Source organism: Schistocerca cancellata, chromosome 3, assembly GCF_023864275.1.
Source record: "Schistocerca cancellata isolate TAMUIC-IGC-003103 chromosome 3, iqSchCanc2.1, whole genome shotgun sequence".
NCBI classification, from domain to species: domain Eukaryota; kingdom Metazoa; phylum Arthropoda; class Insecta; order Orthoptera; family Acrididae; genus Schistocerca; species Schistocerca cancellata.
In genome coordinates, this window is record NC_064628.1 from 662,623,829 (window position 1) to 662,634,662 (window position 10,834).

Consider the following 10,834-nt stretch of genomic DNA (forward strand, 5'->3'; position numbering starts at 1 on the left):
TGAATACCTGCGAAAAAGGGTGAAAAAGAGTGAGTTACCGTTCATCAAAAAACAAAATTCATTGTATATCTTTATTAGGTTCAGATATATAAAAGTGCCAAATCGGATGACTCTTTTTGATACACCCTGTACAAAATTATTACCTTACATCTAAAGAACATGATATAATGTGTATTTGTCATAATTATTGTAATAGTAGGCTACATTATAGCCACATATAAATGATGCTCATCACAAAAAAGATTAATTCCAGTTTGAATCGGTTTGTACTGTCGATACTCGACGTTTCTCAGTTATTACGGCATACGACAGCAGCACAATGACTGGCGAATCTCTGATCGGTCGTATATACTATACACGAGGCCACAAATCGGTGCACGAAGTTAAACGGCTGAGTTGTATGAATGGTTGAGGTAACTTACGAGCGTTGGCGTAGCGTCAATTACGTGTAGATATTGTGTGAACAGCGAGTGAATTGAACGTCCTACGGTACGGTTGACGAGCGGAGTGTTAAATAATGGACCCCCCACGATACGGCTGCGTGGTGTATGCGTAATTTGCCCACAATGTGATGAAAATACTGCGTAAAATCGTGATGAATTGAATTAATGTCCCATTAACATTTATCTGAGTGCTAACGAAATGAAACCGCTTCCGCTGATACGTCGAAATTGCGTCGGTAGACTTCGTTAGTCTGGCCGGAATACGCAATAGTAATTGATAAAGTGCAACAAACGCACAAATGAACATCAACTGTTTTGTCAAGAACGTCTGTTTAGCACGAGAATATACGTGTGATATTTACCAGGAAGTACGAGAGCATTTATATGCGTCTGCACGTAACAATGTGTTATCAAAATATTTCAGAAAACAATTGGTTCAAATGGCTCTGAGCACTTTGGGATTTAACATCTGAGGTCATCAGTCCCCTAGAACTTAGAACTACTTAAACCTAATTAACCTAAGGACATGACACACGTCCATGCCCGATGCAGGATTCGAACCTGCGACCGTAGGGGTCGCGCGGTTCCAATCCGAAGCGCCTAGAACCGCTCGGGGACATCGGCGACATACTGGAAGCTAGTAGTTGGAGAAGAAGGAAGAAGAATCACCAGTATGAGACTGTTGTTGTTTGTGCTCTTCAATCCGAAGATTCCTTTGATGCGGTTCTCCACGCTACTCTATTCTGCGCAAGTTCCTTAATCTCGGAACAGTTACTGCAACCTACAATCATTTGATCCTGCTTACTGTATTCGTGTCTAGGTCTCCTTCTATAAGCTTTACTTCCACACCGCCCTCCATTACCAATTTCACTATTCCTTGGTACCTCGGGATGTGTCTTATCAGCCGGTCCTTTCTTTTAGTAAAGTTGTGGCGTAATTTTTCTCCCAATTCTGTTCAGTACTCCCTCATTAGTTTCGCGATTTACCCATCTAATCTTCAGCTTTCTTCTGTAGCACCACATGTCAAAATATTCTATTCTATTCTATTCTTGTCAGAACCGCTTGTTGTCCACGTTTCACAACTATACGAGGCCACGCTCCAGACAAATATCTTCAGAAATGACTTCCTAACACTTAAATTTATGTTCGATGTTAACAAATTTCTCTTCTTCAGAAAGGTTTTTGTTGCCATTGGGAGTCTGTATTTTAGATTCTCTCTACTTCGGCCATCATCATTAACATTAATTTACAGTCGAAATAGCAGAACTCGTCTACTGCTTTTAGTATTCCAGTTCCTAATCAAATTCCCTCAGCATCACTTCATTTAATCCGACTACATCCTTTATTTTTTTTTTTGATGATCATGTTGTAGCTTGTTTTCAAAATACTATCCATACCATTCAACTGCTCTGCCGAGTCCTTTCCTACCTCTGACAGGACTACAACGTTATCGGCAACATTGAAGTTTTTAACTTTCCTCCGCGAACATTAATTCTCTTTCCTAATTTCTCCTTGGTTTCATTTATTTCTTGATTAGTATACATTGAATAACACTGGAGATAGCCTACAACACTGTCCCAACTCTTCTCAGCCGAGGCTTCCGTTTCTTATAACTAAAGGCTGGCTTCTGTACAAGTTGCAAATAATTTTTCGCTCACTGTCTTTTGTCACTGCTGCCTTCTGAATTTCAAAGGCATTTTCGAAATCTACAGTGCTGTAAGTGGAGTGTTGTCCTTCTTAAAGGTTCTTCTAAGATAAGTGGAAAGTCACTGCAGCTCGCGTGTTCCACATTTCTCCGGGGCCTGAACTGACAATTCTCGAGGTCGGCTTGTACCAGTTTCTCCATTCTCATAGGACTAATTCGTGTCATTTAGAAATATTATAGTCTTCCCGAAGTCAGAGGTATTTCACATGTTTCATGTATCTTGCACACCTGGTGGAATAATTTTGTTCATGTCGCAATGGAACCAAATAATCCTGAGGGAGTGTTGTCTACTTCAAGAGCCTTGTTAACACTTAGATCTTTCAGCGCTCTGTCAGATTCTTCTGGGAGTATCGTAACTCCTATTTCATCTTAATTTACTTTGTTTCCCCTTTCTAGAGAAATGGCTTCAATTTCATTTCGTTCCACAGTACAACTCGCCCTACGGTAAGTACCATACCTGATTTCGCACTAACTTTGCTCGGCGAAAGAGGATTCAACGCAAGCGAACACGTTTTTCGGCTTATCCGTAGTGTAATCGTCGCCTAGTCGTAGATATTCCTAATTGCTATAAGCGCACTATTTCACTCCCATTTACGGAGCTTGTTAGCACTTGACGTTAGGTTGGCACCATTAAAATGCATTGTAGTAATCACTGCTGCTTGCTGGATCGCTGCTGTGTCTCGATGTTGATGCTGGCTCTAAATCTGGTTGTCTAGGGTTAGAACTACGAGGTCCCGTATTTTTTATGTGATTTTGATGATAAAGAACGAGCGAAACCAACAAATATGTAAACTTCAAATATTTATTACTTTGGTGCCCATCTTAATTCCACTGTCCACCAAAGACCATGACACAACACAAAGTAGTACTTCCTTTACATGTTCTTTGCATTGTTTATCCACCTCAAACAATAACACACAAACACACTTTACCAAAGTGACTTTCTGACTGCGCCCCCGACCCTTCTTGCTGCTGGTATTTATAACATTGTCAAAGAACTACTAAAAAGAGATATAGTTTATAAGTCACATGTACATCTGTTATCATAATTTGTGCAGAAAAGTTATTACTTTGCATCGAGTGACATAATTTGACATGTTATTAAAATGACAGACAGATTTGTTGACTTGACAGAATAATTCTTTGTTAGAAAAAGGCCGTTTTTTAGAAGTTTGTCAGATGACTTCTCTAATTTGCATAAATAAGTAAATAACATGAATTTTTAAGAATTACATTGGTTTTCGTCTAAAATAGGATTGATTACATGAATACTGAGTGAAAACGCTCCTAGTGAACAAATAGGTTTCACTGGGTGATTTTTATTTAAGGAGATCCAAAATACCTATGTTGGCCACTATTTTTCGTACTTCATATTAATTATTTAAGATGAACTTAGTGTTTTTACATGATGACATTTGTTGTATCAGTGATCAAGTGATATTAACTTTTGTGTGGGTCAGTTATTCAGTATAATTTAATGGGTTGACTGTTTATGGAGACATATTATGCAATCATTGTTAACATACACAATAACTTTTCTATAATCATAAATACTCGTTAAACTGGTTGAATTTGGAGGGTATCGCATATTTCGGTAAAGTAAAGCCTTTAATATGTTCCGTTACAGTAGCCACTGGACCTTTTCTGAGAGAAAGACGACAACATTTTTCGAGGTACTTTATGTGCTATTTAGAGCGCGATACTGTCAGCTGGAATGGTGGCTCAGGAGTTGTATCACGACTTCTCATCTTTGCGACCCGTGTTCGAAACTTATTTATTTTACTTATTTTTCTTCAGTTATCTGTCGCAGAAGGTTGTAATACGAATGCTTCTTATTAAGTTAGCAAATACAAGGGCGTTATATTAATTGTAAAATTACAACTGGGTTTCACAATAGATGTCATACATTTATTATATACGATTATACGATGTGTAAGTGTATGATATTTTCAAGGATTACAGTCTGAGCCGTGCTGCGGCTCGCGTTGGTTCCGTGTTTAGGTTTCTGCCAGACCGTATCGTTTAGTTGACATGGTTGCGTTGTTTGTCTTCTTCTCGTGTTCACTGGCGCCACTCGGTTTCGTGAGCGTTGCCTGTCCGATAGTGGCAGCAGCGGCGCTTAGCGATATGTAGTTTTGCTGCCCTATCTTTGGGGCGACCTCGTTTTTTTTTTTCTGTGTGGTGTGAGTGGAGAGTTCGGTTGGGGACGCAGGAGCAGCGAGGTCGTCGGGGCAGAGCGACAACACGCCAGGACCGCTGGCGGCGTGTATGGACTGCCGGATCGAAGGGCAGTGGTCACGAGGATGTACGACCTCGTCGAAACCACATCTGCATGTTTGAGAGCATTGCAATTCGCATAGAGAAACCTCCACCATTGTGAAATATCACGATTTTCCAGTGACTTGGGTTCGCGTTGCTGCTCGTAGTGTCGCCGAGGCGAAAAGCAGCGAGTGGAGTACCTGGGGAAGGTGCATCTGATTAGCCTTCCTGAGCTTCTAATTACTATTTTCAGCTTCTTACATTGTTAAATTCAACCAGCAGTATTTTTCTGTCTTGTGGCCACTAACGCCCCATTTACCTGCCCTTGGGGTGAGAATATGTAACGGCAGTGTACATTTCCTCGCCTTGCCGCCGCTGTCCGGTGAGGCTTGTAAGTTTGACAGCTTCTTGATTGTAGGTTGGGTAGCGTTCTTCTACCTTAGTGGTAGTCATTCCTCCTCGTTCCGGGTGCTCTAAGCACAGTATTCTGCAGGCGGAGCTCAGACCGCTGGTTCCGGCTTTGGGCGTAATTTTACATCTTGCAGCCGCGCGGGATTAGCCGAGTGGTTTAAGGCGCTGCAGTCATGAACTGTGCGGCTGATCCCGGCGGAGGTTTGAGTCCTCCCTCGGGCATGGGTGTGTGTGTGTTTGTCCTTAGGATAATTTAGGTTAAGTAGTGTGTAAGCTTAGGGACTGATGACCTTAGCAGTTAAGTCAAGTCCCATAAGATTTCACACACTTTTTTTTACATCTTGCATTTGCTTTGTTGGGTCAGGTAGCCACACCAAGATTATCATTAGTCACTCGTTAGACTGCCACTAGTCCGAGTTACCATCTTGTGATCTGAATGCAGTTCTTGGCTGCCTTTCTCTTCGCTCGCGAAAGTGTTTTTGGTGCGACCTACTTAGAGGTCGATTCCCGGAGCACTGTCTGTCACTGGCCCTTATGTTTTATTTTATTATTGTTTTATTAAGTCACCATCATTTGTCTCACCTGTTTGGTGATCTGATGTTTGTTTTTTCTTTTAATTAACTTTTGCTATGCAATTCTCCGTTTGACAGTATATTTGTTAAATTTTTTATAATTACCATTTTGGCGTTAAAAGGCCTTCAGCGGTGATTGTGGTTACTTGCCTTAAAAGAAAATTATTTGCTGTCTGTATTTTATGTATTTGTTAAATTTTAAATAATTGCCATTTTTCGCGTTAAAGGCCTTCTGCCGTGATTGTGGTTACGTGCCTTAAAGGTTTGATTGCAACCTCACTGGCTTGTTTTAAAAAATAATTTATTAAAATAAATGAGTGAAATTGCAAAGCAAACCAATAGTAATTGATTCGGGTCCCGTCCACGATAGTAACCCAATCCTACCTTCCTTAATTACCAGGTTTCAAGTCTTTTTATATTATTATATTTTTATATTTTAGTCATAAATGAACTCTTCTATTAATTCAATATATTTTATTCTTCAGGAAGATTTCCTATATTCCCCTGGATGATTCCGATCGTAGAAACCTTCGAAACATAGAAATTCCGAACACCACACGCATTGTGCGAACACAGGTTTGCCACAGTGATATTTTCTGTAAGAATCTCACTCGCGAAAGAAACGCTGTTGAAATTACTGATGATTTCACACTTTGGCAATAATTTAGCTCAAACCGCGCATGACGGATCATTTTACAGAAAAATTATGAATCAAGATACACTACAAGAATTTCACTGAAAAAAATTTCATATCATTTTCTCATTGTTTTATTTATTTTAATTTTTAATACGTTCACCAGACGTACATAACATTATTAGACTAATACAGACAACGTTATTTCAATATACACTGGAAACATTCGTGTAGTAATGTTTTACTGACGTGAGTAGCTACAAAATAATAATGGGGATTCGAACACAGGTTTCAAAAGTGTAACGCTGCAGTGGTAGCTACTGTGCCACCTCTTTGGATGAACTATGTGCTCGCTAAAAGGCACATAAGGCACGTCAAAAAATTTGGCCGTCGCTTCCCCAGAAGCGGTCGGGTATCTACGGATAAGCCGAGACACGTGTTCGCTTATTTTAACTCCTTTTCCGCCGAGCGAAGTTTCTGGGAAATCGGGTTATCGCACTTGCGGTGCTTGCCTCGTCAGAAGTGGCTTGCCACCTGAGCTCTTAATATTCGTACAGCTGCTCCTGTTTTCTTGAAAGCCCTCTGTAACTTTCTTGTTTTCCCATAGCTAGGGGAAGTCCCGTAGTCATGCTTGCTTCTACAACCTCGCATTTGTCCTGCGTATTCATTTGCATTTTTTGTCGGTCTTGTTTTTCTAGACGCGTGCATCCCCATTCGCCTACTTTATTTGGTGCACGTTTATATTTTCGCCTTTCATCTATTAAACTTATTATCTCCTGCTTGATCTAAGGATTTTGTTCTTTGCCTATTTGCCTATTTGATCCTCCGATGCCTTCACGTCATATTTCATCTCAAAGATACCCATTCATCTCCCAATGCATTCCTCTTCCGCGTTTCAGTCATTCATTGCCTAATTCTCCCTCTGGAACTCTCAACAACTACTGGTTCTTACTCTCTTTACTTTTTCTTTAATAACAAGCAATCAAGATGGCAATAACTTCTTTTATTTTTAATTCTGGTTACCGGTTCCGGTGTGTAAGATCAATCTCAGACCAAGGCTCTGAAATACACTGAGGTAACAAACGGAAAGGAATACCTCCTAATACCACGTCGGACCTCATTTTACCTGGCGTAGTGCGTGAACTCGACGTGGCACGGACTCAACATGTCGGAAGTCCGCTGCAGAAATACTGTATTGAACCATGCTGCCTCATAGCACGCCAAATTGGCACCACTGTGCTAATGGGTACGTTCGTTATACGTCCCACATTGATTTCTGCAGTTATTTCAGGCAGTGTTGCTTGTCTGTTAGCACTGACAACTCTACCCAAACGCTGCTATTCTCGGTCGTTAAGTGAAGACCGTCGGCCACTGCGTTGTGCGTGGCGAGAGGTAATGCCTGAAATTTGGTATTCTCGGTGCATTTTTGACACTGCGGATCTCGGATATTGAATTACCTAAAGATATCCGAAATGGAATGACCCATGCGTCTAGTTCCAAGGAACATTCCGCGTTCAAAGTCTGCCAATACTCGTCCATAATGACGTCGAAAACCTTTTCACATGAATCACCTGAGTACAAATAACAGCTCCGCCAATGCACTGCCCTTTTGTACGTTGTGTACACGATACTACCGCCGTCTGCATATCGCTTTTGTCACTTCAGAGTATTTAACGGTTATAGTAGGTCATGTGTGACACATCTATCCAGCTTAAGATACTAACATAAAAGCAACATTAGTTACAATATAAAATGATGTGTTACCTAGATATGGTGAGGAGTCAGTACATGGAGCTGCCGTATAGTACCGACTGATATCTGTGATCCCTGCTGTCTGCCAGTAAAGGCTGTGCTTTATTTGCTTTTATGTACAGTTTGGCAACACAATTGCAACTTGGCGCCCCGAACCTCTTTCCGCTCCTCTGCCTCTTCGACAAGGCCGTTGGCAGAAAGAAGATGATTACTTATCCTGGAAGTTCTTGGGACGCCATTATATCCAGAGCATACTATCGAATACAAATAGTCTGTTTCTCGATATTATCTGCAGCAAATGCGTAGAAATAATGAAATACCCGCAAACCGAAGAGCAGCAAGAGAAATCTACATTGTAAGCACGTTAATACACTCGTTGTTTCATTATTTATTTTCAGTTGATACTCTTTCCAATTATAATTACTTTGTGAAAGGGTATATCATTTATATTTATTATTGCTTTATTAGAGGTAAGAATTAAAAGACGTAGAAAGTTTGCAATGTTATGAATATCTTTAACGACCTGCTGTAAAGACAAGGACGATCAGGTTTTTAGAATGAAATAAATAATTAATTGTAGTTGGTGAATGGGGCAACCAGCCGCAAATACTTTTTAAATGTTTTATTTTAGTGCCGTAACCAGTTCCCCTCTACCACACCCATTTTCAGATGGCTATTATGTTTAGTTAAATAGATGGAATTCTCAACAGCATGTCGTCTGCTCCTAAACTGCACTAGCATATTTGAATATTTAGTACCACTTTATAAGTTGTTTCGTTAGTAAAAACGCACTATCGTGCTTGGATTTATTTAGGTGTAGTGTGAAACAATTGTATTCACTTCCATAAGTTCCAGTAGAACCTGCTGGAAGTTACATAAGTGAATACAATTATTTCACATTATATCTAAATAAATGCAAGCACATTAGTGTGTTTCTAGTAACGAAATGACTTTAAAGTGGTGCTAAATATCCAAGTATTGTTGGGCAGTGTAGTAGCAGAGGATGCTGTTGACAAAACATATATAGAATCGAAAATATTAGCCATCTGAAGATTGGTTGGTAGCCCTAAACTAGTTATAGCACTAAAATAAAACATTTAAATCGTGTTTGCGGCTGGTTGCGTCGTTCACCGGTTATTAAAATTACAGCACTAAGAAAGCATGTAACAAACGTCAAATTACCATGAAGTGTGGTAGATGCTTGGATATACAGATTAGTATTATAGCTTCCTATCTTCAAGGACACTGTCTATCAACAAGATTGAATGGGCGATCTTGATAGAAGGGGTCTGCTGCTCACCCACTGCGGACATCTAGTCATAGGTTCCCAAGGACGTGGCATGCCACCATTTGCCAGCCACTTTGTCAGAGAGTTGTTGCGACATGGAATTCGGTACTCGTATCTATAATCCAGTATCATTTTTACTCGATGCGCATCTGGATCACAGCCATTTGTGCTACCAGAAGTGGTACGCTTGTGTACTATATGCTGTACCCTTTGTACCCGCGTTTGTACCCTATATATAAGGATGTCTTCTTCCTATTCTACTGTAAGAGTTATGGCTGATGCTGTCACAGAGGAAGTATGCTTGGAATAAAGATGAACAACCAATAGCAGTGAAGGGTGAAGCCTTATCTGTGGAATACGACATCTGTGGTGTCAATAGACAAATCAGTGTAGCCATGGCTTGGTTTGTGTAAGAGCTGTTAATGGTATCACATATCGATGGCACTGCATGGGCGTAATAGCAATGGAACTGCAAGTTTCCGTGAGACGCCGTTAGCTGTTGTATGGGATCTGGCAGACCCAATGGAGCAGGCCTGCTAGGCCATGGTTCTAGCAGCTGGGTACTTCGAGCGCCCTCTGTGGCCACAATATAGAAGAGCTAGGGGCAGCAGCTCTGCCTACTCGCCCTTTTAACCTTATCTTGTTGATATCAATAGTTGGGCTCCGTTTCTTGTTGTATCATTTGTGATGAGTCTTCGTACCTTTGGAAAAATACACAAAAAAAGAGAGATTTGCATCACCTCGGTTCCGAGAGTTCCGGAACCTGTACAGAAAATTGGAATAGAGATCAACATAAACATCATTTACGCCCTTTTATTGCTCATGAAAACCACACATTGCATGTTGTACCATTACACAGCGACACCTTCAGAGATGGTGGTCAAGATTGCTGTACACACCGGTACCTCTAATACCCAGTTGCACGTCCACTTGCATTGATGCATGCCTGTATTCGTCGTGGCATACTATTCACAAGTTCATTAAGGCACTGTTGGTCCAGATTGTCCCACTCCTCAATGTCCATTTGGCGTGGATCCCTCAGAGTGCTTGGTGCGTCACGTCGTCCATAAACAGCCCTTTTCAATCTATCCCAGATATGTCTGATAGGGTTTATGTCTGGAGAACGCTAGCCACTCTAGTCGAGCGATGTCGTTATCCTGAAGGAAGCCATTCACAGGATGGGGGCGCTAATTGTTGTCCATGAAGACTAATGTCTCGCCAATATTCCGCCGATATCGTTGCACTGTCGGTCGGATGATGACATTCACGTCGTACAGCCGTTACGGCCCCTGCCATGACCACCAGCGGCGTACGTCTGCCCCACATAGACACCCCAAAACAGCAGGGAACCTCCACCTTGCTATACTATCTGGATAGTGTGTCCAAGTTGTTCAGCCTGACAGGGTTGCCTCCAAACACGTCTCCGACGATTGTCTGGTTGAAGGCATGTGCGACACTCATCGGTAAAGAGAACGTGATGCCAATCCTGAGCGGTCCATTCGGCACGTTGTTGGGTCCATCTGTATCGCACTGCATGGTGTTGTGGTTACAGAGATGGACCTCGCCATGGAGTCGAGGGTGAAGTTGCGCGTCATGCAGCCTGCTGCGCAGTTTGAGTCGTAATAGGACTTCCTGTGGCTGCACGAAAAGCATTATTCAATATGGTGGCGTTGCTGTCAGGGTTTATCCGAGCCATAATCTGTAGGTATCGGTCATCCACTGCAGTAGTAGCCCTTGGGAGGCCTGAGCGAAGCATTTCATCGAGAGTTC